Source organism: Aythya ferina (assembly GCF_964211825.1).
Source record: "Aythya ferina genome assembly, chromosome: 8".
Lineage (NCBI taxonomy): Eukaryota > Metazoa > Chordata > Aves > Anseriformes > Anatidae > Aythya > Aythya ferina.
Window position 1 is genome coordinate 31609707 of NC_140304.1, and position 27913 is coordinate 31637619.

General features: G+C 50.0%; 1 protein-coding gene across 2 annotated transcripts in view; it reads right to left on the minus strand.

The window, feature by feature from the left end:
• JAK1 (Janus kinase 1) overlaps positions 1-18127 on the minus strand; it is a 55056-nt gene extending 36929 nt beyond the window's left edge. Inside the window, exon 1 of one of the 2 annotated variants that reach the window (XM_084527427.1) lies at positions 17979-18127. The gene's annotated coding sequence lies outside the window, so the exon portion shown is untranslated. The remainder of the gene's footprint in view (positions 1-17978) is intronic. The other variant, XM_084527428.1, reaches the window with a different exon arrangement.
• Between the last annotated feature and the right edge of the window lie 9786 nt (positions 18128-27913).

Sequence of the window (27913 nt, forward strand, 5' to 3'; positions counted from 1 at the left end):
TCCTCAGCCCGGAGGAGGAACTCACCCAACGTCATCCAGAAACACTTCTGGCCCCCGGCACCTCCTGAGCAGCAGGAACCCCCCGAGGCGACCAGCAACCTGGGGCTGATGGCAGCAGCCCTGCGAGGGGGAGCCGAAATGCTAGCACCTCTTTGCACTTTCACCACCTCACAAATAAGTGTCACTAGCTCGTGCTTAAACCTCTTGTAAAGGCTCGAACAGTTTCAGCTATTTGGTCAACATCTACCGTGCAGATGGCAAGACGCTCGAACCCCCCCCGGCTGCTTTATTCACGAAGATTTCTGGTAGTCACAGGCTTCCTGTGGTGGCTTTGCACTTTGGTAAGTGTTTTTTGATGGTTTGCTTTTTTTGCTTTTTTTTAATGTGGTGAGAAGATAATTTTAAAGCTCACTCTTCAGGGCTCACCATTTAAAACAAGTCATAAACAAAAGCAAACAAAACTTCGCCAGTTATCTCTGCCTCCTTGTGCAGAGCAAAACCACCAACAAAGACGGCTACTAACCAGTAAACACGCTTTCTATAATAAACCTACAAAACCATACCATTTCAGAGCCCACTTTGGATTTGCTAGCAAGAGTAAGAGCATTTTGGTCTCAGAAGTCTCTTACCCCTCTCTGTTTTCTCTTCTCCTCTGTTTTTACTTTAACACCAGCAGCCCCACCGCTACAGCTCTGCGTGCAGTTCTGGCTGGCCCACGTAGCCCCACGGTACCAGAACAATTTCGGGGTTAAAGACGGTCTCTCAAGCAAAGCCCTTCCCGTCAGGTGCCATATAAAGAGCTCCACCACGACGCAGAAAGGAGCTGGGAGCTGAAGCCCAGACATCTCCGTGAAGCGGCAGGTGCTCTGGTAGCGGGGTGCCAAGCGCAGCTGCGCATGGCGGTGCGAAGACATCTGTGCGATTCTCCACGCGCAGTCAAGCAGAACAGGGATGGAAGAATGAGAAAAAAATCACTAGGATTCAAGATCTGAGCACGGACTGCCTCTGGTCTTACCAACAGGGCTGCAAATTAAGAAAAACTGGCAAAAAAAACCTTGAGGCACGTTCCCTGCCTGCAGCCACCAAACGCTCCTCCAGCAGGCGCACCCCCTCCTGTCCATTACCTCTGATGCACGGCTGCACTGCCATCAAGAGAACCAAGGCAACGAAGAAGGAGAAATACACCTTAGCAGCAACAAAGGATGCTCAGGTGCTGCCCCCCTGCCCTTCAGGCAGAAGCTGTGTCCTGGCAAAGCTCCACCCGGCTCAGCAAAACCCAGCCACGCGAAGGAACAGAGCGTCTTTTTGCAAGAAGAGCATCACTCTTCTTGTCCCCCTCCTTTCCCCCCAGCACGTGTGTGAGGTAGGAACACGGCAGTACTACCTGCTGGCACTAACGTCACATCCCTTCACCAGGAAGGACCAGCCAGTCTTTCTCCAACGCACAAAGTCCTACATCCGTCAGGAAAAAAGCTGCTTCTGCATCTCGAAAGCTGGAGGCACCGGTCCAGAAGTGGCACTACCTCTCCCCCTGCCCGATATAAACTGCTTTTTAATTTCTCCTACGCCATGCAAAGCACCACCTGTGTTCAAAAACGGATTTGCCCCATGCGTGGCTCTCTCCGTGACCGTGAGCAGAGCCCCCCCTGCCCACCCCACACACCGCACAGATCCCCTGGCACCCTTTGGAAATCAGATGCAGATTACCACTCTCACCAGTACTAAAGCACTCAAAAAATAGAGGGTAAATGTTTTCACGGTAGTAGATGTTGCAAAGGGGAACCGTTATTTAAAAGCCAAAAGCATTCAGGTTAATTAACACTGCAATACACAGTAAGGGAAAAAAAACTTATTTATTCATGTACGCGCACGAGAGGCGTGTTGAAAAGCACGCAAAGAGCAAGGAGCTTCCAACCCCAAACGTTCCCATGGAAAGCCACTGGACGACGCTGATTCAAACTATTTTAATGATCAAAACTATTTGGACTGCGTATAGAAAATTTGTTCCAAGTTCAGAGAAGCTGGAGACGGATTAGCTCAGCACTTCACATGAAAACACAGCGGGCCCGTGGACGAGGCCTCCGGCATCCGAGGACAGGGAGCTGCAGGGTGGCAGAGGATCTGCTCAAGCCACAGGAGCACAGCGGGGCTCAAATGCTGGGCCTGCTGTTTGAGATCTGCTGAAGGGGGAAGGCTGGACATAGAGCTGGGTGGGCAGGCGAGAGAGGCTTCAGAAAAGGAGCAGCTAACACGGCCTCGTGGCATTTTCCTGCATTTTGTGATTTGTGCATGCTGAAACGAAATAACCGGGTGGATTTGGCTCAGTTCGGGTGGTTTTCTGTATGAAGTTGCCCACGCATATTTCTCCAAAGATGCATATGGCCGAGGAGGAGAAGCACTGACTGCTGCTGGGACATTAATGAGTGGGAAATGCAGGCCTTTATGGCCCAGCTGTTGCGATAGCCACGCAGAGCAATTACTTTTTATGACTGACTGCTCACCAGAGCACACCTGCAGAACAGCCAGCTGTAAACATGTTTGTTCCCATTAGTCAGAAGGAACCCCAAGCAGTTAATTGGCTTGTCAGACGCAAAGTATGAGACGACAAGACTGGAGTTCCTCTTCAAGTCCATTCACAGCTTGTTTCCTGCTCTCCTCACCACTTCACCAAGGCTGGAGCTGCTGGGGGAGGACAGGGGAGCGGCTCATCCCCGCCAGGACTGCTGCATCCTTCCCACCAAGGGCCTCTCCTCCTGCGGTTCAGGCAGCCCAAAGGCCAGCCAGGGTGGCTGCAAGCGTGTGAGAAAACAGAAAAGGCCAGAAAACGGTGCATAAACTGACTTTTAGAAAAAAAAAAAAAAAAAAAAGAATAACAGTGACAGATCTTGAAACTGGTTTATTTTCAGACTGCCCGGGGCAGGAACTCCTCTTTTCTCTTTAAAGAGCCGAGCACTGCTCTAGCTCTTCTCCCACCGATGAGCAGCACACGTAATAGCTGAAAAATGAGTCTGCACTGACCTTTGCTGGCTTCGGTCTCAGGTAAATGGTTTGGTAAGAAAAAAAGTGCTGTGTTCAACACACATTCCCCAGCTAGAGCTGAGAGGGTGCCTGGCAAGACTTGCACACTGTCCTTTTCCCAAGCATGCAGCTCAATGCAGGTGTCTGCCTTCGAGCTGGGTGCCACATGCTCCTCGTGCCAGTCTGGGAGATTGAGCCCAAGATGCTTCTTACCTAATCTCACCCTAAGTCATTTTTCTCTGATCCAAGCCATGGCAAAGAGCTGAATGTGGAAAAAAAATCCCTTTTCACAGCTGCAGGCTTGTTTCCTCCTCAAAGTCAAATACAAGTAAATCAGCAGAAGCCAATTAAAATAAAGGAAACCAAGCAGTGAAGCTATTTAGAAACGAGGTTTGCATAGACAAACCGAGCTCTGCCAAGCAGCAAGATTACCAAAAAGCAGAGCCCAAACCCCTGTGGCTCTCCAGTAATAGGATTTGATGCTCCTTCTCAGCTCTTTTAGCCTTCTGTGCCCAACCCTGCAACCAACGCTTGCTGCTTTACGCACACACAACTGTTCACCTGGAGAGGCATCACCTGCTCCTCCCAGGGTGCAAACGGTGTCAGCCACATCCCAAGTGCCCTCTGGACACTAGGAGAGCCCAGGCCCTCTCTTGTTTTTGTAGTGATTCCCCTAGAGGACTTGAGAAATTGGAGTAGCAGCGATGCCGGCTGCCAACTGCTGCAATGAGTCTTATCTGAGAGTTGTTTTTTTCTGCCTGAAGCGGAGCCATGGGCTGCTGCTCATCTCGGATTGTTTTGATCTCCCGAGACAACAAAGGTAACCAACAATTCAGCCTTTGAGCGCCGCAGACGTAGCCACAAGCATCTTGTTCGGCAGGAACAGGGGCTGAGAAGGAGCCTGAAAATCAGGTCCACCCCAGCGTGGCACAGACACCAGCATCCAGCCGCCTGCACGCACCTGGATCAGCTGAGTAAAGCAGGACAGGGTCTCAAAAACCCCGTGCCCACTTGTGGTGGATTTTTTCAACCAAAATTTTATCTCATTTCATCGAGTTCTCTGCTTTCTACTGAACAGCCACTGCCCAGGCTGACTGTGAATGCTACGGCCTGGCGTGGTGTGCTTGTCCCAAGCAAGAGAACTGCTGCTGCAAGTGTTCTGTCAGCACTGACTTATATCCCAGCATCGCCCTATCAAACAATCCAAATATTTGCATTCAATTCATTCAATCTCTTGGACAAATCCCCGGGCTATTTTTAACTAACCAGATAAACGGAGTAAGTTTTACGTATTGACCTCAGAGTTGTGTCAACAGCGGTTCAAAGGTGGTAAGGCAGCAGTGGCTCCCGCGTACATCGCTGAGCAGCAGAACTTTGTTTTTCTTCCCTCCACGAGCCCTGTTTGCATTACAGGTCGTGGAGCTTACGCTGCAGCTTTCAGAAGCGTCCTCTCGCTGATGGGTTGGTCACAGAATGACTGAAGCTTGCCTTTATGTTCATCTGTACCCTGGCAGCCTCTAGCCCTTGACACAGAGCTGGGGCGATGGATGGGACCTCACCACACACAACAATTTCAGTCTGACAGTCTGAAGGCTTTTCTGCCTAGAAAGCCCTGTACCTCTTCCGGCTCAGCCGTCCGACTGAACTTTTCTCCAAAATTCTGCTGGGGCTGAATCATCTCGCGTTTGTTTACAGCTCGTTGATTTCTCTTTTTAGAAAGCATTTCCTTGCCCCGTTCACACAGCTACAGCACGGTAACTTGGTGGTCTTCCCTCTAACAAGGAAATCATCCTCCTCTGCGCGTCGCACGATGTATGGAAATGGTGGGAGAAGTCCCAGCCGTACATACTCTGTATTTCAGAACCTCGAGGAAAACTCTTTGAAGCCTATTATAAAGAAGTCTGTCCAAAGTAAAAATAAATAAAAAAAGTTACACGGCGGTTAATATAACTGTTACATCTTCAGGAGTCTGCTGGCCCTCCCAGGAGTGCCGTGATGTTATCCAGGTTTACAGGAGCTCGCTGTTTCTCCCTTTCCAGTTTTGGCTAAGAGCAATTTAATAAAAGTTTATGGCCAATCCTCACCGTGCGCTTCCCAGTCCGGGTACAGTTTTATGGCAGCTCTTCAGCAGCACACTGGAGCAGACGTTGCTTGGCTGCAGCCCTCCTGCCCTCATTTCCGAGGCCTCTCTCCCAACAGCTCCAGGCTCAGGACCATTTCCCTGCTGCCACGACTCTGCACCAACAAACCATCAGCTCTTGCTTTGCCTCCTGGTGCTGGTGAGTCCCACGATAGGAGCTGCACACCCAACAGGTCGGCCTTTCCTTCCAAGGGGCTGATGAGCACGAGTTATCTCACCTGTAACAGCCGAAGCACTCCCAGTTTATCCCAACTCAACCACAGAGCCTCTGGTCTGCAGAATCGTGACCCCGAGCAGCTTCAGCACCAACACGGAGCTCGAGGAACCCGGCTGCGCACCGGAGGCTTGTTTGCATGGCACGAGAAGTGAGTGCCAGGCCCTGCGTGCGCCCCACGGCTGCGGTCCCTCCTGCAGCACCTTGCCAGGAGGTGGGGATGGCCGGGGAGAGGCGGCTGCGGGCCGGCGTAACAGCGAATCCACAAAGCCACACTCTTGCACCTTCTTTGGCCCGAGCCCAAATCCTCGCTCAGCAGCAGTAAACAGGAAGCCACCGCTGAACTCCACGACACACGCACGCAACCCCGAGCGAGCTCCTCTACTTCTTCCTCCTGCAAACAGAGCTGTCAACACCTGTAGAGAGAATACCTGTGTCTGCCAAGGAGCGGGCACCTTACAGCTCACCTTACTGGTCACCAGACCTGCAGAGCTGAGCACGCTGCTGTCCCGAGAAAGGCAGCACTGAGCATTATGGAAATTGCAAGCAGGGTTGTACAACAGAAAAAAAAACATGAATTGAATATTCATTGTGGATAAAACACCAAAATACTTCTTAAATATATTAGATCACACCCCTTATGAAACAGAGAGGCAACACTGAAGACATCGCTCCAAATCAATGAAATGAAGTCCCCGCCATAAAAAGCAGTGTGAAGACCTAGCAGCTTCTACCTACCTTTCCTGTAAAGAGCTCCGTACAGTAAATGTGAGTAAGCAAATATTAAAAATAGCCAGGCAGGGACTGTCTCGTTCAATCACTTGTAGCACTGACTCAGCCGGGGCTGACTCACCCCCAGCAGCTCCTGCCGTCCCTCCTTTCCCAGGGCTGCCTGAAACTGTTCTTATTTTATCCCCCGGCCAGGGTCACCGCCGACCTTGGGACCTCTGACATGGCCGGGCCACGCGTGGCCCCACGAGCAACCCCCGTCGTCAGCGTTTCATCAGAATTTTGTAAATATTCCTCCAGCCTTCAATGATCGCTTCTGAGTAAATGACTCACGGGATTGCACTACAATAGACCAAAAGCCAAGGTGAAGAAGGACCCGAAGTTGTGAAGTTTTCGTGATTAGATCACTCCTGAAAAATTCTGCTCCGATTACCTCGCTTTACAAAGCCTCTTTTAGCCCCTTCCCTTCAGAAGGGGCAGACCCTGGGGCTAGGAGTCGGCAGGTCGTGAGCGCAGCCTGCCAGCCTTTGTTCAAACCACACCAAAAAAAAAAAAAAAAAAAAAACCCTCCTAAAGCAAGCCTTAGTCTTATTTACTGTAGTTTACAGGAACCAGCAGTCACATACAGGGAATTTCCATATTGCTAAGTTCGTAACTTCGATGCTTCAGCTGCACATTTACCATCAAAACAGCGGCAGAGAACGGGGCAGCCATCCCAGAGCCTTCATAGCAGCTGTGCAATTTAATCAAGGTTAATCAAGCTATTCGCACTAATTACAATCTGCTTAATACTACACAGACACTACAGGTGGCAACGTGTGATCTGGACACCTTATACACATAGGTACTCCTCCAGAATGGTTTACGTGGTGTGTATGATTTTTAATCAAAGCCTTTGCCAGCCTTGCTGTCACATCTGCTGATGTAAAGAACTAAATTTTTATATTCATGCCTTAAAAGAGATCACGAAGCAAATGAGCAAGGGAAGGAGCGTGAGAGGTCGCTGGCAGAAGAGCAAGACACGGTTGGCTGATGAGAACACAGCCTCCCAAGGTATGGCAGGCTTTTATTCCACCTTCACTGACAAAGCTGTGAGTTTCTGCTGAGGTTGAGCAATTTGGGGGCAACATCATCAAGGGAAAAGAAAATGCACTTGGAAAACCACTACCTGGAGCAAATATTTGTTGTTTCCTTGCAGTTCCAGGCTGCGGGATGCTGGATTTGCACGGCTGTGTTGGCTGCATAGTTGTGAATCATCTGTAGTAACTTTTCTACTACGTTATATTGCGTCAATCTTAAAAAGTTATCACTTTCTGTTCTTCCCTGCCAGGACAAGCCTAACGTGACCTAACACCCCCCTCAAATTTAGGGGTGCCTCAGCACCACTGGGAAGAAAGTGAAGGTGGATAAAGGTCAGGCCCAGACTGACCCAGTTGCTCACCACCAGACAGTGTTTGTTTGCTTCCAAACCTACCAAAAAACGAGCAGCGATAAAGTCTGAGCTCAAACAGTCAAGTCAGAAAAACAGGAACTGTGCTCTAGGACTGGGGTTTCGTGTTTCCCCTTTTCGACTTGATAACAGAACTGACAACACGCTTTGCATGGAGACCATGAGACGCGACAGCTTCTGAATTTAGGGTGGAGGGAGCGAGCCTAAAATCAATTCTCTGCTGTAAAGACACGGGAATAATTTTAAAAATAGAGAGAGCACAGCTCCATGCTATGTTTACTGCTTTTTGTAGTTGTTTGAATGACAAAACAAGGGTGAAGGCAGCTCAGGGGGACGGGGAACCAGAGAGGTCTCCCCGTGACCACCCCCAGCAGTAAGTTAGGGAAGGCAGGGTGGGGGAAAGAGGAGCAGAGAAAGTTTGAGGAAATTGAAAACGCCGCTCCCCTGGTTTGATACGCCGTGGTACAGCTGTACGTCTTACAATTACAGAGCCTGAATTTCAAAACTGAGGGCCAGTAAGAAAAGGAACTGCTAAAAACCAGCCGGGCATTCCCTGCTCCGCTCCGGCTCCGCCGGCGGACAGCTTGCAACCACCACGGTGCCGCCGAGTGGGGGAAAGCATTTACCCATAGCGAGAGGAACCTCCTGCAAAATAACACCTAGAGAAAAGCTGCGGGGAACAAATCTGCCCATTAAAGTGCGTGCACTCGTGTGGAGGCTAACGAGGAAAGGAGCCGGGAGGCGCACGGGGCGCGTGTGCCCCCCCCCAGCACAGCCTGAGCACGCTAAGATGGCTCCCCGAGCCTCGGCTCCGAGCTTCTCACCATAAAAGTACTTCCTTCTTCTGTCCTTAGAAGTAACTCACAACCTCAATCCTAAGTGAGCACGCAGGAATTTTACCAGCAAAGCTCCTGCCGCGTTTTGTTCTCCTGTCGTACGCCTATCCCCATGTTTACACGCGTGCCATATATATGGGATACGGCCTCAAACTGTCCAGACCCTACAAAGACCTGCCACGCCACGTAAGTGAGGAATTCTTCATCATTTACAGAAGTCCTGGGGAATTTTAGGCAGATGGGAAGCTTCACACCAAACCCCTGCCCTAAATCACTGCCGGAGGGCTGCTGGCCCCTGCAAACCAACCCACAGACACGCAGAGAAGCGCCACGCGCGGCTAATTGCAGGATTTTCTTAGGATGCAGCCAAGCAGGGCAGGGCGCCTATTGATTTGTAACCTCATCAACTGCTTTAAACCCTGGCAGGTTTGCTTTGGAAGGGCACAAATATTTCATTAAGCAAATATTAGCCGCGTTAAGCAGCCGTCTGCACCGAGGAGACTTCAGACAGAGCAAACTCAGAGCAGGCAAAGCTCATCTCACATTTTTTCTTTGTTAGAGGACAGCCAAACCTGGCTGCAATCCCTGCAGTAACTTGGATGTGTCGCTCCTCCAGCCCTGCAGACCCAAGCTTTCCTTGGGAATAGAAAATTTTATTCCCCTCATTTCTAAGGGCAATTAATCACGACTGTCACAGCACCACATAAGAGCCAGCACAGCGAATGTCACCTCCTGCTGAATGATGTCCTGGAGGCTCCTGGCACCAGGTGGAGTGTCCTGGGCACCCCAGAAATCACGTCCGAACCCAGCCCACGGAGTATCTGCATCCTTGCAGGACCCCGAAGCAGCGAGTGCTGGGGAAGAGGGGATTTCAGCGCCTCCCACAATTTCTCCTTTCCTCTCCAAAATGCATCTTATGACAACACGTTGGAGGGAGTTCTGGGAGACTGTTTTTAGAGATGTACCTGACAGTTTCTGCTCTGGCAGAATCATCAACCACGTGGAAGGAGGATGCTCACACAGGGACAACTCCACCTTGGTGCTGCTCCACTCCTTTCCAACCAAAGGCTTGAGCAGCAAATGGTTCTCAACAATGCCATCAGAAGAGAGCACAGACCTGATTTTAGGTTTTTAAATGCATGATACCCACTTATGAGATCCTCACACTGATTTTTTTTTTCCCATTTTGCAACCAAACCACCGGAGAGCTGTCAGCATCCATTAGTTTCCAACCAGCCTTTTTGTCTTTCCCCAAGTGCTCAGCGTACAATTGATCTCTCAGCATTAATCTCTCCTAAAAACCTGAAAGCCGAGCAAAAAAAGACAGGCAGAAAATATTCCCACGAACAACTTCACCTGAATGTCAGGAAAAGCCCCAAAGCCCTTTCCAGACAATCACCGTGAGCAGATGCAGCCCCTAACACCTCCGACGGGCCAGAAACCTGCCTGCCCCTGCTTTGGTGCCAGCCACAGCAAGGCAGGCCAAAGTACGCTCAGATTCAAGGGGTCAGGAAAAGTGCTCCAGACTTTTTATTTCTCTGATGATAACAGAAGACCTGATCTAAGTGTTAAACCCATCATAAATACCAGACCGCTTTTTTTTTTTTTTATTTTCCCCTGCAAGAAGCTTTGACAGCTGTGGATTGTGACCAGCAGGCGCTGGAATCAGGGCAAAGGACTGGGTTTAGGCTGCTCCGAGCCTCCTTTTCTTGCTGGCTGTTAGCACACCCTTACCCTGCTCTCCAGAGCAGCAAGGCCTCCTCTTTTAGCTAAGAATGATGGAAGCCTAAATGACAGCCACAGAAGCCAGAAAATTGACCCTGTTATTAGCACAATCTATATGGGATGTTCCTGGAGCGGAGCTCTTGGTGCTTTACACGAGAATACCGAGTTACCCAGCTGCCCTTAACCAGGGTTTGACCCTGAAGTCCTGCAAAGTGATCTCTACTGACATTAGCTGCTTCTTCAGCCTTGGGTTGGTGCTCAGCAAATCCCATTTGTGGGCTCTCCACTAACGAGAAATGATTTTAGTTGAGCGTAAAGCAGTTATTGAGGCAGAAAAAAAAAAAAACACCAAACTTTTATTAAAATCTTTGTCTTAAATAGAAGAAATCCCTTCTACCTCTAGCTGTGCCCTGGCCCTCTGAGCTCTGCTTTCCTACCTTTGACCATCGTGGGAGCCTCAGCTGCTGCGGCAGCGTAAAGAACTGGGCTGAGCTCCGTGCACAGACACCACAGGGGCTGCTCGGGCAAGCAGAAAGGGAGCAGCGAGCACCAGGGGATGGTAACGTCCAAAGCCACTGCAAGCACACGTGCAAGCTGCCCTGGCTCTGAATGAGGAACTAGCACCAGTTAAGCTGCTTTAAAAATGGGAGCTGAAATACTCGGCGCGACTTACTTCTAGACGGAGCCGTGCAGGAAAGGCGTCGCAGTCTGAAAGCCTTTGCCAGCTTCAGCAAAATTGTCAGGAAGAGACAGCGGTTTGCAGCTCCGCTGTATTTTGAAGGCTGAACTCGCCACAAAGTTTGGTACAAGTGAAGGTTTTGAAGCCTGTAATTACTCAGCCGTACCGACACGCACTGATTTGTCTGCACCGCATTCAACTCCCAACGCAAGCGGGACTCGGCAGCGTACACGTATAAAGGAATAGCAATTTATATTAATTGGTAATTAAACTTTATCAAGGAGTTAAGTATCAGAGACGTAATGGGTTGAAGAAGTTCTAAGGGGCTTGTTCCTCAGAGAAAGCACGAAGATCTCAAGGCCCAGGGTGCCAGCACTGCAGGGATGGAGCTAACGCGTGACCCCTATCTCTCTCCCTTTCGAGGCAGAGCCCTGTCACAGATTTATGGGTTGGCAGGTCCTGCCCTTGTCACATCTCATTAATTCTCTGAGTGTAGAGAGCAAGAGGGTGGCTCATCTTGCCTCATTTTTCTCTTAATTCAATGGCAAACCTGGAAGGATACGGCGCAATAAAATCTGGAGGCACCTTCTTCCCTGCAAGGCAAACTTTCGGTCAGTACCAACAAACAGCGAAGCAAACACGACTGGCATCTGGGTTTTCAGGCTGTGCTCACATGCACCAAACATCCCGGATATGAAAGTTGCCTTTTTTTAAAGCAAAGCGAGCCCTCTGTTTGCCAACCTGCCTTCTTCTGCAGATGTCACTTGCCTGTGTTGCAGTCACATGTGCAGGAAGTTGAAAGAACTGTACCAACAGCAGGATTTTTTCTTTTAACTCGCCAGAAGAAAGCTGTTTGTATTTTGAAAAATGAAGCTTTTATTTTGTCTTTTAAGTCAGCATTCCTTAAACATCCTTTCACTTACTAAGTCTATCTTCAACAGGGAATTTAAAGCTCTTATTGCAAACACTCGTAATGCACGGTCGTGAACCGCTTCCAAAGCCCGTGCTGGCACAGAACACCACAAGCTGATTTTTTCCAGATAACGCCAGTGGAGAGACAAAGGCTGCCAGGCAGGAATGCTGGTGGGCAGTGCTCACACCAGCAACATGCATTGACGTACAACACGCTCATCGAGCTGTGGGAGCTCATTCTGCATCACCAAAAGGCACAGCCTCTGCCTCTCCTTGGAGCACAGGATGCCACGGACCCCAAGGAAAAAAAATATATATAAATTATATATATTAATATATCACCAATGTATTATTAATGGGGGAACAACTATTTGAAGTTTCCACTAGGAAACTGCAAAGGGGAGAGGTGCTGAGGGGTGCTCTCAGCCAGCTGGAGGCACTGAAGTGCTGGCTGGGGACACCTGGGGACTGAATCTTGGAAAAAAAAGAAAACCACAGGAGGATTAAAGCTGAAAATCAACAGTTTGAGTTCCCAGTGAGATGGGAGAGAAGGCATCCCTGCCTGCACGCTGGTGGGGAGCGACAGGTTATGTTCTGCTGGTGTAGATTGTTTAAAAGGCATCCAAAAACTGGAGAGGTCACAGAAACGAGCAGAAAACAAGATTTCTGCAGTAAGACTCGGTCATCTGAAAATCTGCGAGGTAACTTACTGCTGGAAGCACTGCCGCAGGGGAGAAAGCTGGGGATATTAATTGGCTTGTTAGCGGAAAACTGAGAATCAAAGTAAGGGCAGAAGATGCAAATAAGGGGAAAAAATAGTTCAACACAAATGCAACAAATCGGTAAGAGCAGAAAGCAAAAGAGGAAAGCAGAAAACGTGCCTTTTTATTTCCAGAGGAGCAGGGAACTCGTGCAGAGCAGCGTGCTCCAGCTCAGGGCTGCAAGGGGGGACAGGGGAAGCTGGCGCACACAGGTCAGGCTGGGTGGTTTGCCTGGCTGGTTCCTTCTGAGCTCTTAAACTCTCTAAACACACGGGCTCAGACAATTTCAGAACTATTGGTATGTTTTGCCATGCTTTGAGGAAAAGCGAAATGCAGAAGCGTTTGGAAAGTGAAAGGTTATTTCTTGTGCATCCTCAGTAAATACGAAAGAGCCTACGGGAGAACGGTGTAACGCCAACTGCAAACACCAGCCCGTAGCTGTTCTTGATCAAAAACCTCAGACGTGAGGGTGGGCACCTCTCCTCTGCACGCAGGAGACCACCAGGATACGGTGTGAGAGAGCCTTGGGTCAAAAACTAAAAGAAAAACAAAAAAAAAAGAAGAAAAGGAAACCATCATGCAGAGCAGCAGGGTTAAATAGCAAAGCATGAGCAGAATGCCCAGAGCAAGGTTTGAGCTAGATGGTACCTCCTGTACCTTTTTCTCAAACAACTAATGCCCTGCAGCATAATAGAGCTTTAAAAAAAACACACAAAAACCTGCTTTGGATGTATTGTACCCCAGCGAAACCCCGAGCAGTGCAGAGACAGGTATTTATGGATGGCAACCAACAGGAAGTTATTTAGACCGCTCAAGTGCCAAGGCTTTTAGGGCTTGTTTTGTTAAATGTACTGCTTTGTGCTGCTGGCATCACAAAATGGGTGTACGAGTTCGGTGTGCCAAGCTCATTTCCTGACGAACCGAGTCGCCACACGCACAAACCTCACCGAGAGATCCTTCACTGCCCTGCCCAGGTCAGGATCTGGTACCTTGGTCTGCTTCTTCTCCTTACCTACAGACACAAAGGCTTACCTGGGGGATCTGGGGAACATTTCGCGTATTTTAAAGCTGTTTGTGGACACGCAACGTCCTGTTACGTGCCTTAAAGCGAGCTGCTGCCCAGCACTGTTGTGTAGTCCGGACTGGAGGGCCGAGCAGCTGGCCCCGCTGATTTTCCCCAGCACTTCTGCCTCTCCAAAACCAAACCACGAAGCTGGAGTGATGGTGAACTCTTACAAACCTGAAGCAAACACCGCACCAACAGCCGTTCGCTTTGCTTTACAAGTTGTCTCCAATCTCAGCACAAACTGCAGAATTGGACCCGCAGCCTCTGGCCTAAAGGCTTATAAGAAACCAGCAGGGCATTTCGCAGGAGGAAATGACAAATGTCTCTGCCCCTCATTCTTTATTTACAACCAAAAAACATTCAATACTTTGATCTGCAAGGAGCTGCGCTTGCCGCACCACTGGGAATTAATTCAAAGAAGGCAATTACTGGTCGACAGGAATTTTCTCTTGTTTAAAATAGAGAGAGTCAATATTACCTCAACACATGCAGAGGGAATTCAGCTTGGGGAGGAGAGTCTGGGGCAGAAAGGTACTGCAGGAATAAACAGGCTGTTTGGCCAAGGTCAGGCACAGGCCAGCGACAGCTGAGATTAAAATAAAGGGCTTCAAACCCAACCCAAGGCTTCAAAACCCATCCAACGACGCGTTACATGCTCATCCACCCTGCTCCTATCTTTGTGAGCCTTCCTGTCCCCTCCTCCAGCACACAAACAACCCAAGCCTTGACTCACGCTAAATCTCACCTGCAGAACTCGGAGGAGTTAGCGCTAACCACCAAATTCCTCCAATTTGACAGCAAACTCTCCTTTACGGAGCTGGCAGCAGCGACCTGTGCTTCTGGAAGGTGGCTGCGCTGCCATCAGAGCTGATTGAGCAGAAGCAAGAGCAGCGCTCACCCACTTCCACTAACACGAGCAATTTTCCTTTTCTTTGTCAGCTCAGCTGCATTTGGTCAGGTCTGAAGCCTCCTCGAAGGTTCTGCATCAAGCACCAGCTCCACTTTGACTGTTCAGGCCTTCAGCACTGCCTCTCCTCTCTCCTCAGTTCAGGATGATGCACGCACCCTGAGCTTTTCCATTAACTTCCAATTCTCGCTTCTTTTCCTTTATTTCCTATTTTTACCTTTCACTTCCTGGAGGGGAAAAAAAAATCTACCAATTTTGTGTGACAGGTATGTCAAAACATTGAACAGTAACAATAATAACCATATAAACAACAAAATTGTGTCACTATTGGTACCAAAAGGATGGTAAAGGGCTGATGCATGCAGTGAGACATACAGATAACGCTTTTCCTTGTACAAAGCTGCTCTTCCAGTTTCACCTAGCTCAAGTTTTCTATCATTTATGCAGGTATTTATATCATCAGCCCAGGAACAACAGAAAAAAATATTCTAGCCAGAAAAACTGTTTGAAGCTTTAAGCCCTTCAGCCACCCTCATGATGAAGAAGAAAATTCTCAGGACCTATTCCTTAAAAATCCACCCAGGCAGGATATTAGAGCCACTAAATCACGCTTCCTCACTTCCCTCTCCACTTTGAACCAAGAGAAATTGCAGCCGGTTTGCCCAAGGGAGCCAACGTTACCCCACCACCACCCCCAAGCAACCCAGCAGCTTTTAAAACCTTTTTGGTCCCTCCAAAGGACTGGATGAAGGGGAAAAACAGAATACTGGATGGGGAACCCAGCAAATAAAGGAGCAGATTAATCTTCCCCTGACCTGTCACTTCACGTGTTGAATCGACGCTATAGAAACCGATGGAATTAACAATTTAGCCACCAGACACCCCAAAATCCTGCTAAGAATCCACTCTTCACATTTCATCCAAGCAGCAAAAGGCAGCAGTCAGTCCTTGGCAGTTTCCCCTGCGAGGAGCAGGCCGTCAGGACTCACTGAAACGCGCGCTGAACACTAAAAGCCATTTTCTGTCAATTTGGCAAGTGCCTGCCATTATCGATACCTGAGATCTAATTGCACCTTAAGTGCTTCAGAGACCCAGAGCAATCTGAGTGTGTTTACAGGAATAATGCCTGATCAGTCAGAAATGACAAACTGCTGTTCCTTTGTCACTTGTCCAACTTGAGTATCAACAGTTTATGACAAAATGTTTTATTCTGAATGATTTTTAGCTACTGATGGACATGAGGTAAGTCAGGAACCAAGACCAAACTCTGTCGTCTCTCTGTATCTCATTTTCTGATCACACCTTCTGCTTTATGGCTTCTGTTAATGACCCTTTTCAGATGCAAACACAAGCCAGGCTGAAGGGTTTGTTTTCATATCTAGACAGCTTAAGTCCTCAAAACAATTCAAACACCTTCCTCTTTATGTAAACACACAGGGCAGCTCTTTCCCGTGCAATTCATGCCCAACACAGCATGCAGAGTCAAGGGTCCTCCATTCGGGTTTGTGCTGCGTTTTGAACTTCTTCCTCGTACCAAAGCAGCAGCAGCCAGGTGCCAGGAAACCCGAGGCCATCTCTGCAGGGGAAAAAACGCCCTCAACCTCCACGTCGAGGGAGGGACGTGGTAGGAAAGAGGTGAAACCTTCCTGTCCGCAACAGCACGCCTGACAGCCAGGACGCTGCCTGAGAAAACTCAAAAGATTTTTCCCCTCTGCACAAAAAAGGGAAGCTGCTCTCTGTCAATGTAGGCTTTTATCTGCAAGACCAAACTACTACAGAAAAGTTAGCCCAAATTTACCAAATTACTCTTCCAACCAAGAACCCTAGATGACCTCCAGCCCCTCTAGACATGAGGTAGAAGAATTAAAGCAACTTTAAACCGTGGGCTCTGGCTACAAAAGATGAGTTTAAAAGGTTTGTTGACTTTACCCACTGAGTCTCCCCCATGACAGCTCACGGATACTTCACTTTCTGCTCTGCAGCTGCTGCAGGTCTGCTTTCCAAAGCTTTTCTACCAGATATTCTCTCCAGCTTTTGCTTCTCATTTGTTTCCTAAATTCATTTAGCAGACAAGTCCATTTGGATATGCAGAAACAGCACACTCCCTATCAGTTCTGGATTTCCAGCCTCCACTTTCTTATTTTTAAAGAAGTTTGAAATTAATTCTGAAAAATTTTTGCAGCGCAGAGACTTCCAGGAGTTGACAAGCTTCGATTCATTACAGTTCCACGTTTATATTCTTGAGCAAATTGAAACCCACTCACTTTGGCTTTTTACACTTTTTTTTTTTTTTTTAACCTAACCTTTCCTAAAGGTCAAAAGCTCGCAGTTTTGCCCTGTGTGAGCACAGAGCATTCTCTGTTCCACGGGGCTTGGGGGCAAGCGGCACGCAGCCGCTCGGACAAGAATGATATTCAAGGAGAACCAAATCACTGTGAATATATTTACATTAAAATAAATAAATACATAAATAAATAAATAAATAACAGAAATCTGCCTGCGATTGCTCGCTTGGGACACCGTGGGTGACAGCCAGGGCCTGACGTGAGCTGCCGGGGCTCCGGCAGCGTGTCCCCAACCCGCTCCCGATTCCCAAGCACCTGTCCCACGGCCGTCCCCCAGCACAAGCCCTGAGCAAGGTGCAATTTCCTGCGTGTTTTTACAAACAAGTGCCAGGAGGAAATGCCTACGGCTCCCCTTATAAGGGCAAAACAGAACTCGCAGCTTTCTCCCGCGCCGGCGAACAGACAACCACCTCGGAGCATCTCCTCCCAGTGGGAGCCGAACTGGGACGACTGGAGTTAAATTTCAGCGCTGGTGTGACTCGAAGTGACTGCATCCTCCCTCCCCCCAAATTTTGGAGCACCCCACGGGGCTGTTCTGCAGTCCCAACACCCCCACACAGCCCTGAGGTGCTCCCCTGCCTCCACACCAGCTCCTGTCGAGGCCGAGCCGTGCCCCCAGCCAGAGGGCTCCGCAGCAGGGCCGGCGTTCAGCCTGATTTCCTGCTTCTCCCCTATAAGCTTTCAGACACCTTTTTTCAACCCTAACCCAACGGGAGGACCTCAAACAACAGCACATTGGGGTTTTTTTTTCCCCGCTGGGCCCGCATCCACCCACCCAGGCCCTCGATCCGCCCCGAGGAGCGAGGCAGCGCTGCCGGCGAGCCGCACCGAGGGCCCACGGGGGATCCGCGATCGGCCGGGAACACCCCCGCGATCTCTTATTTTTCGATTTTTTTTTGTTTAATTTTTTAGATTTTTGGATTATTATTTTTTTTTTAAACTTCGACCCGCGCCCAGCACCACGCGGCCCCAGCCCGGCGCTGCTCCACCACCCGGCTCCCACCACCCCCATTTCCACCGCGGGGACGAAACCCTCCGAGCCCTGCGGGTCCTACCGGGGGCTCCTTCACCCGGTTCCCCCCTCGGTTCCTCCCCCGGTTCCTCCCCGGTTCCCTCCCGGCTCCCCGAGCTCCTTCCCCCGCGGGGAGGGGGTTGGGGAAACCACCGGGCCCCGAGCCCCCTCCGGCTCCACTCACCGCCTCCTCCAGCGCCTCAGGCGGCCGCTCCCCTCTCCCGCTGCCCCCGCGGGGCTGGGGGCGGCCGGGGCTGTTTCAGAGCCGAGCTGGGGGCAGCCACAACCGGGCAGGGGCAGGAGCAGGGCGGCGGTCCCGGCACGGCAGCGGGCCCGGGCCGCGGAGCATGCGCTGGGCCCGGCCCGCCCCGAGGTGGTGCCCGGCCGCGGCCGCCTCCTGCTCCTGTGTGGGGGGGGAAGCGGGGGCAGCCGCCATTTGGGGTGCTGTGAGGAGCCCTGTGAGGGGCCCCCGGGGGTATAACGGGGTCTGGTGCCCGGGGAAGGTAGCCCGGTGCCCGGTTTTGTGTCCTAAAGGGTAGAAGTCGGTGCCTAAAGAAGCCCGCTGGGTGGTCTGCTCACTGCTGTCACTGCTGTCCCTTAGCCTTTGAGCAGTCATTCAAAGCCGTGTTGTAAAATGCGGTTAGAAATGGGGTGGAAGGGATCCCGTGGCCAAAAATCACTCCTAAAGTCTCCCACAGCACCTAGGTGCAGGCAGGCGTTGCTGCCTGGCAGGCCGACGTTAAGGCTTTTAACCAGGACTTGCCTGTTTCTTCCGTAATCCTGACCAAAAAAATCCAAAGCAGAGCTTGCTTGAATGTCTTTTGCTTTTCTCCGAGCTCTACATCTTCTAGTGAAAACAATACTGGTGTGTTTTGATCCGCTTAAAAAAAAAAAAAAAAAAAAAAAAGGCCTATCTGTCGCACAACGCGGCGGTGTGAGTACCTTGGTGTTTACACCGAAATGATGAGATAAACAATTCTCCCCTCTGCACAGAAAAGAAATCGGTTTCTTCATTGTGGTTTCAAACTCTGAAACTCACAGGAAGCAGCCTGAGTGGAAGTAATATCAGTAAGAAAACAATTCACTTCAATAAAATGATTGCCCCCTTCCTGCGCATGCACACGCACTTGGCATTTTCTTCAGAGAGAAGCACCGCTCTCCAGCTGCATTTCACAGGAACTGTCCTAATAGCCAAATCGAGCATTAAAAACACACAAACCAACAAACAAACAGAAAGCGGGAAAGGTGATTGCTTTCAACACAATGCTAGTTTCATGTCGTTTGCTTCGGTTTAATCAGAGCAGGCTGACAGCATTGTTTTGTCGAGGCCTTGTCATGCACCGGTGGTACATGGGTGTGCAGGTGCCTTTGCTGTTACGAAATGTTTACACGCTGACATCTGCCTCATGCTTTGGCTATCCTGATTTGCAAAGCTTTTCTCCTTGGAAATCACCCCAAACCTTTCCATCTCCCACACCAGAGCCGTGCGGCGGGGGCTGATTGCACAACTGCACATCTAGGCATGTCCATGTGTTTGTAGTTTACAAACTAAAGATAGATGGACATCGATTTTTTTTTCCCCTCTCCCAAGAGGAAACAAGCCAGCACTTCCCCTCCCCTCTTTTCAGAGCTGTCAGGGAAGCAGCAATGTGTAATTTGGATGCTATTTCATGGTGTTCACCTTTTTTCCTGCCACGTGGCGTTGTTGTCTCTGGATTACCAGTGCTCTGGGTGCATGGGTATGGCCCCGAGCAGAGAGCACTGGAGTCTCGCCCCATTTCCATCGTGCTGGTGATCTTTGCTGATGTTGGAAGGAGAGAGATCAAACCTGGGGCTGCAGCTGGTGGCACACGCAGCCTGCCATGGCTCTGGGGCCTGGCCTTTTCTTGCTTTCTTATTCTGCATTCCCCCTTGATTTGCCCAACAATGCTGCACTTCCACTGGTTTCCTTTAACTCTTGCTAGCCCTTTCTGTGGCTCTGCCTGCATGGTGATAAAATCAGTTTTCCTAGATGAGTTTTCATGCTTCATAACATACCAGATCTCTATTACCTATGCATTACAGTCAGCGTTCCTTTCCCGGCACAGCTATTGATGCTGCAAATGTCCTTAAATCCAGATCAGAGCTGCAAATCAAACCAAAGCCAAGAAGGAGGCTGTGACGGAAGGATTGCATAAGGGGCTTAGCCCGGGGCTGCTCACAGAGGCCGCGGCTCAGAAGAGAGCAGCTTTACCTCTGCCCCCATCTAAACCAGGGCTCAGAGCCCGAAACCATGCCCAAGGATGACCCAGGCTCCCGAGGGCCACATCCTTCAAAGCTTTTTGCTTTTTTTCCTTAATTTCAGGACCGTGATGTCTTCTGATTTCTGCTGGTTGTTCTGTGATGTGTAGTTTCAGTGAAATCGATGTACTTCTAGAAATTAATCTAAAAACTCTATTAATAACAGGATTTCCTGCCCATCCCCAAACATAGTGATGGATCTGTCTACTTTCCTTGTTGGAGCAGCACCGACGTACATCTCTCTGCTCTTTCCAGCTCTCAGTTTCACAAAAATTTGTAGGAATTTAGTATTTTTAACACCTCTGTCTCCCTGCTAAATTGACTGGGAGCAACCAACGAGCTCAAAAGCTGTCAGTGGGGACGTGAGGCTGTCAGACAGGCAGATGGACGGACAAACAGACTGCAGTTTCAGAAAACCTACTCCTTGGGAAAGCAGGCTGAGTGCTCAGACCCTCCAGCCTGCTTTCCCCACAACACACCATCCTATGGCAAGGATGTAATTTTATATTAAAACACTAAAAGCAGTTTTTTCTGTGGGATTAATCGCAGGTACTTGTAGCTGAATATGTTCCCGTGCTCACAAGGAGAGTGGGCCTGCAAAGAGCTGCAGAAAAGGTCTTTGAAGCAAAACATTTTTTCCTACCCCTGTAAGTACCGTACTGGGGTGGAGCGACGAGTCGGGCGAATTGCTTTGTATCTCACTTATTTCTTTATTTTGCAGCTTCCAGGAAACACTGATGTCCTCCAAGAAAAGAAAAAATCAAAATATATCTAGACTTGACTTTCTTGGTATTTGTGAATTAAAACTCAAATGAAATTCAAACGATTTCTCTCTTACAGCCTTCTTTAAAGAAGAGGGTGGGCAGTTATGTACAAATTTTCCCCTACTTCAGTTTTCAAGTTTCCAAAAGCCAAACTTAACCTCTGCCTTGGTTATCTTTGAGAAGATGAGGTTTTCACACTATTTAAAAGAGTATAAATGTTAAGACAACTTTTTTTCCATAGCCTTTCAAACCACAGCAAGTGGCTCTGCGTACGGTAAAGTGCTATAAATCGCTGATGCCATCAGCTTGGAATTGACTGCAGCCTTACATAAATGTGATTTAACACCATCTGAGCGATTTCACTTGTCTTTGGTTTGTTCCTGGCAGTGTATCTGGAGTCTGGTTCTTCTCAAACATGGTAGAGAAGATCAGGAGGAGGCAGGGAAGTCAGAGGAGCTATGTAAGGTGTAAAACTGGCCTCTGCCTTTCGATGTCAGCAATTCCTTAAGCTCTAATGGCATTAGAAAGTACGCTGGCAATAATTTTCTGTGCTCTTGTACGCTTCTGCAGAGCATCAGGCTATGCTCACCGCTGTTCAAATGAAAGTTTATTTTTTAAATGTTTTTAATTTTTTTTTTCCTAAAGAAAAACATCCTTCCAGTTTTCCCTCCAGGGATGGGAGTTACAAAGTAGAGCGTGTCGGGGATTTTTTCCTTAAGATCATCGAAACTGATCTTCTCACTCAGAGCCATTTTTCCTGAGGCAGATGGCAGGAGCTGTTCCCAGCCAGACCCACGCCAGGCTGGGCTCACCCCACGGCTGTAGCGCGAGGAGCAGCCGGGACACGGGGCCAGAGGAGCAGGACCAGCACCGTGGGGCAGCGCAGAGCTGGGCCAGGCAGAAGGGGTGCCCTAAACCTAAATTTGGGTGCCTGTCAGTGGTGCAGCAGGGGCAATTCGGGCAAGACATCCTCCCTGCAAGCCCATCGGCGAAGGGGATAGCACCATCCTCCATCACCACGCAATATCTTAGGGAGCACGAGGCCCCCGGATACTGCAGTGATGGGGTGGGACTTGCCCCGGGGGCTGTATAAATAGATATGCAAGTGCACAAGGCCTTTCATCTGATCTGTTGCTGAATTTATCTTAAACTTCCTGTGCTCACATAACATGCGTGAAAACGTGTTTGTGACACTGCTGTCAGAGAGCTCGTCTCTGCTTGGAAAAGCAAGTGAGAGAATTTATGTTGAGACAGCTGGAATGTGTGAATTATTTCTTCTCAATAAACTACTTCGAAATATTGTCCTCGACCACCACCAACAACACTTTTTTTTTAAAAAAAAAGCCAACTGGGGTTTTAATAATCTCCGTTTGGGAAGGCGAGGTACCCCTTGTCGATGATCTAAATATACTTTGAAAAAAAAAAAAGCTCAAATCGTGCCTGCCCAAAGCAGTCCCTGTTCCCAGGGTGCTGTGGCAGCCGCTGCTGAAAGCCAGGCTGCGGGGGGATTTCCTGCTCGGGGCCAGCGAGCTGGCAGAGCCGCGTGGGAAGCCGAGCACACAGCCGAGTCCGCTTCCCGACTTCCCTGCCTGGGGACTGGAGCTCGCACGCTCGGCTCCGAGCTCGGGAGCACGGGGCTGGGATGCTGCTGCCGTGCCTCGGTCCTGCGGTGGGAGCATTTGTGTTGCTACCTGCATTTTTCAGCTGTTTTTTCCCTGTTGCCAGCTTTCTGGTTCTTCCCCGTCACCGAAGCAGAAGTATTATCTGAATTTTCTTCAGCTTTCTCTGATGAAAATAGACCAGTGCAGCCCAAAGTTGCTTGTCCCAGACAAAACGGAGCAGAGTGGTGGTGGCCGGCTCCAAACCCCACTCCTGACCTCTTTGGTCTCTGCTGGAGTGCAGCAGTTTTATGTGGAGTTTGCCGTATTGCCCCTTCCTTCTGTCCTCTGGAGAATTCCCGTCATGTTTCCAGGAAGGGTGGTGTTCACGGTCAGAGCACCACACGATCAGGGAATCGAAGAATCATAAAACAGTGGCACGGAGGGCTCAGAAATAAGAGCTGGATGGCAAACTCCAGATCTGGAGATCCGTGGACTTTCCAAGCCCGTTACGACGAGCAATGCCAGCGCCAGGAGGTCACCACCCTTGTCTTTGCCTTCACCCTGCTGCTCTGCTTCGCCACGGACACAGCACATGCAGCAGGGCTGCGTGTCCATCTGTGGGGTATTAGGGGGGAAATGAACAGTGCCAGCGATCGTGGAGGTGGGAATGGTGAGGTTCGGGCCCCTTCGAAGGCTGGGCTGCAGTAAGAGCACGTTGCTGTAGTGCTCCTTATTTTACTTAATAGCTTTAAAAGGCTGTGGCTTGTTGCCTTGCATTTATCTGAGTTAAAAGGGCAAAAAGTGAAAAATCCTTTAGACTAAGAAGGAACTAAATAGATACTGGGCTCCTCTAATCACTGCCAGATAAAGCACCCACTGTGGGGTTTGATTAAAATGACTTTCCCTTTAATGGGGATTCAAACGCAGCTGCAGCAGCACGGCCAATTTACATCCAAAATTAATTAGGCTTCATTAGCAACAGGCCTCTGGAAGCTTTAATTTCCAGAGTCCCCTAGAGCACTGCATTTCACCCCAGCATGCAGGAAGGCTTTGGGTGCTGGAGGGGCGGCATCACGAGCTGTCCTGAGAAGCTGTTGTTCTGCACAGGATGGAAGTTTCTCTCAAAAACAACACATGGCTTTTTTTTTTTTTTTATCATTCTGGGAACATGAAGCCGATACGTTTAAGGAAATCGCTTGTAACTGCTTGCACCAAATCAGCAGGCCAGCACGGGCAGTGGTCAGGAACATCGGCATGGAGCCTCGCTGCCTCCTCCTCGCCGCTTCTGCTCGGCTGCTCCAAAACGCTGACCCAAAGGGCACCAGCACTGGCACGTTTCTGTTTGTGTGCTTCTTTAAAGTCCTGCTCTATTCCATACCCCCAGGACGTGAGACTCCCAGCTAGAGAAAGCAGAGAAATCCCTGGAACTTCAGACCTACGACTAAAACCTCCAGCCTCACCTCCTCTGCTGGCCCATTCCCCAGGGCTCTTTGCCGTGAGCTCTTTGCTAGCACCAGAACAAAACCTCCTGTGCTGGTGCTGCCCTAGTGCCTGGACTCTTTCCCTTGAACTTTCCACCCCTATCACCCCCGGGTTGGTCCCAGCAGCAGGGATGAGACCCACGGCTGGGCTCCGCTCGAGCGGAGCAATGCGACGGTGCCAGGATGGGGTCCGTGGCTCTGCTCTCCATCTGGCAGCACCTTGAACGGCAGTAATTTGCTCTCTCACAGGCTTATTTTTAGCCAGGAAGAATCTGAGGCTTTTGCAAATGTTTAAACACATGTCTCTCTTGAATTATTCAGTGTGCTCTGCCTGCTTCTGGAGTTAATTAAAATGGAGGGCAATCGATAGCGAGCTCTCTGGCTCGCCGTGGGGAGGCGGCGGCAAGGAGCAGCTGTGGGACTGCTGAAAGCCTCCGGTCCTCTCCATCCCTCCCAGGCCACGGGGCTGCCACTGCTCTGCTCCCTCAGCTGTGCTGGCCAGAATCTGTGCTGACCGAATCGTACTGAGTTTGCCTTAATTTAAGGAGAATGATTTGTGCACCGCACCGGGGACGGACGTGTCCTGAGCCACACAAACCAAGGGTTTGGTGGCTGCTCCAGAAGCAAAACCCAAATCCTGTGGCATGGTCCATGTGAGATGAGCACATGTCTGACAACCGATGCACAGCGAGCACTGGAGCACAGCCCAGAGGATCTGCCAGGTGGCTGAGATGTCTTCCTTCTTCTCGGTGGCTCCTCGTGGCCTTTGGCTTTACAGCCAAGTGCTTTTGCCTGGAACGAGAAGGAATTATCTGCCTACCTCCCTCTGCAAGAGGTGAGGGGTTATGGAGGGGCTATTTTAGCTCAAAAGCTGGAACTTAGGGTGCCAACACATCTCTGCTCAAGGGGTTTAGGCAGAAAGAGCCCCCCCATGCCCACCTCCTGCTCGCAGCCAGCAGCTGCACCTCTTTGTTCCCTGTTTTCTGCTACAGCTGAACATGTTTTTTCTCAGTGTCAGATGAACATTCCTGTGTATCTTTAAGACAAGACTAAGTGCAGCCCTCATCCTCTTGAAGTCAACGAGGACTCTGGGACTGGGACCAGAGTTTCACCTGTCATCTGAAGAAAAGCACAAGGTTTGGGCCTAGAAAAGGTAATATTAGCACAATATAAAAGCGTGACCTTCTGTAAGAGGATACCCATCCACACATACCTCCGTGCCTCTCCTGCTGCTGTGAAACGTTACGGAGAGCAAACTACACACCAAGTCAAACCATGCTGAATTTATCACCTGCCTGAACATGGCCACGAGAGCAGTGGTTTTGGTATTGTGCCACAACACCCAGTTCCAGGTAAGCAGTTCTGTCCCCAGCCCGACATCGATTAACGTCAGTCTCCCTTTGTGAATCAAGCTACTGACAAAAGTCTAGGGTTTGCACGCTATCCGAGGCAGGAGGAACCATCAGCAGTGGACAGAGATACCTTTATCTGTTCCTATCAGAGGTGGAGGTAGATAAGAGGATGCTGGGGTGCTGTGCAGCCAGCTCTCAGCCCCCAAATGCTCAGCGGTGCCCAAAGCCCCCCTCCAGCCCCGCGTGCTTTGTGCACAAGCCACGTGAGATGCAGGCAGAAATATTTCATGCAGAAGGGAAAAACAATCAGGTCCTTCATTCAGGCAGCACACTTGGGGACCACTTTTCCTCGTAGGAGGCACGTGCTGTTGCCATCCCTGTTACTGCGGCGTGGAGAGGGACCCCCCTCACCTGGCAGCAGGAGCGGGGAGACAACCACAGCACTCTGCTGGGAGCAGCTGGAGAAGGAGGCAGCTCGAACACATCCATCTGCTTTTATGCTGGAAGGTGAAAATATCGCCGCAGTGGAGCTGAGCACGCTTGCCACGAGTCCGTGCTGAATTCCCTTTATGCTCGTGAAATTTTGCAGGCAGCGTGAGATGGTTTTTGGAGCTGGTGTGCTGAGAAGATAGGCTTCTGAGCTGCTAACATTTCTGATCGCTCCACGAGGCTTCACCAGAGCCTCCATCAGCTTGGTGTTTCTGTTTGTTTGATTTTTTCACTCTAATTTGCCCAACATTTCTAGGCTCACATTCAGGCATTGCTTAACCTGACCTAAAAACAAGTTTGTCATCGTTGCATTCCAGGGCAACTAGTACTTGCACTTATCAAGACGTTGCAGTCAGGGTTCTTGATTTATAGAAATGTTTAATCAAGAAGGCCTGGACTAAAGTTCAAGTGGAGTGCTTTGTGCTAGCCAGAGACAATTTGAATGAACAGCAATTAAAACAGAGCCTGATTCATATGGGGCACCGCTGGACTTTGGAACGACAACTGCATGCTTGGAGCTCTGTTGGGATGGATTCCTTTTCCTTTTAGCACAACCACAGCCAGGGCTGCTGGTGCCGATGCTTTCTGCTGTACGGTAAGAGAAGTCACATTAAAAAATAAAATAAAAAAGGGGGAAAGGCAAAGCCTTCACCTGGTTCCAAGGTTCAGTGCTAGCAGACAAAGGATGTCTTTGATCCCGCTGTTGTCAGAGGCAGATAGCTGCTGGCCGGCTCTCTTGGAGCAATAATTTCTACCCTAAAAGGATGCTTTGTGGATGGGAGCCAGGAGCTGAGCTGAGCTCTGGTCTGCAGCCTCGCGGCCCCGAGGAGATGCGGCAGGAGCGGAGCTGCTGTGCTTCGGCGAAACGTGGGTGGGAGAGCGACAGCCTCCAGATGGGAAAAGGGACTTTCCTGCTGCAAAAGCCTGAGAAGGGCTGGGGCAGAACACATCCATCCAGAAGGACGGCTGAGAAATGTCACGAGAAAATCGCCTTGCCTTGGCATCAAAGCTACGCCTTGCAGAAAGTTTTATCAGGGAGCGGCCGGCCCTCCGCGAGCTTGTTTTTGAGAAGCAAGCGCTGCGATACATCGCTGTACGCACGCTGTTTACATCTTGCTTTAACACAGCTCGTGGGAGGAAGTGTTCCACTGCCAAAAAAGACTTGATAGCTGCATTGTTCGCGTGTAGCAATATTTAGACATAGCAAACCCACGAGTATTTATAATAAGTCTGTCCGATTGTGATATCAGTCGGAAGCTACAGGAAAGGAGATGGACGCGGTGTCCACTGAGCGAGAGAGGAGATAAGGGCTCCCGTTAAATCTGATCGGAGAGGTGTTGTTCTGAGGCACGGACGGCGTTTTCAGTTCCTGTCCCATGCCAGAGCTCGACGCTGTGCTTGTTGTAACAGGAAATGAGAATCGCAATCAGGAGCCCGGAGGCACATGGCATTTCAGCTGGCAGCTTCGCTCTGGCTTTCACCAGTACCCGGTGTGGGAGTTATGGGGTCTCCCTGAGCGGCCTGGCTCGGTTATCCACCCTTAAATCTGTCTCAAGGCCAGGCAGGTAAAGAACCTTTTCCTTATACCCCATCCACAGCAAAACTTTCATCTGCCTCCAAGCAGTTATCCTGCTCCCCGTGGGGAAGAGAGACCTGCCCGTGCCCACCTGCAAGCCCACAAACGTTCCCCCAGCCCCTCTTGTCTCTCCTCATGGGACTTTGTGTGCAGGCTGCCAGCAAACCCCGAGAGGGCACGGCCGGGAAGGGGCAGTGCAAGCATCTCGCTGCCGTACCCCCACGGACAGCCCGCTGCCAGGTGACCCCCTCTGCCTTCGGGTGCTCCTGCCCCAGCCAAGGGGTCCCCTCGGGCTTCGGAAAGAGGCAGAAAGGAAGTGGAGGGTTGACTGCTTAGATTTTAATCTATCTAGAACTTTAACTCTTGTTAGCAGGATGTCTTTTTTATCATCTGCACGGTTTCTAGTACAACAGAGCCCTCCTCCAGACGCAGACTCGAGCCGCTGTCACGACACCAGTAATAATTTCCCCCCGCGTAAATGACGCATGCTGGCAAAACGTTCCATCAGGGCTCGCAGGCACAGCCAGCAGCACGCTCGGGCAAACACCTTCCAGCAAAGAAGATCAGAATTAAAAA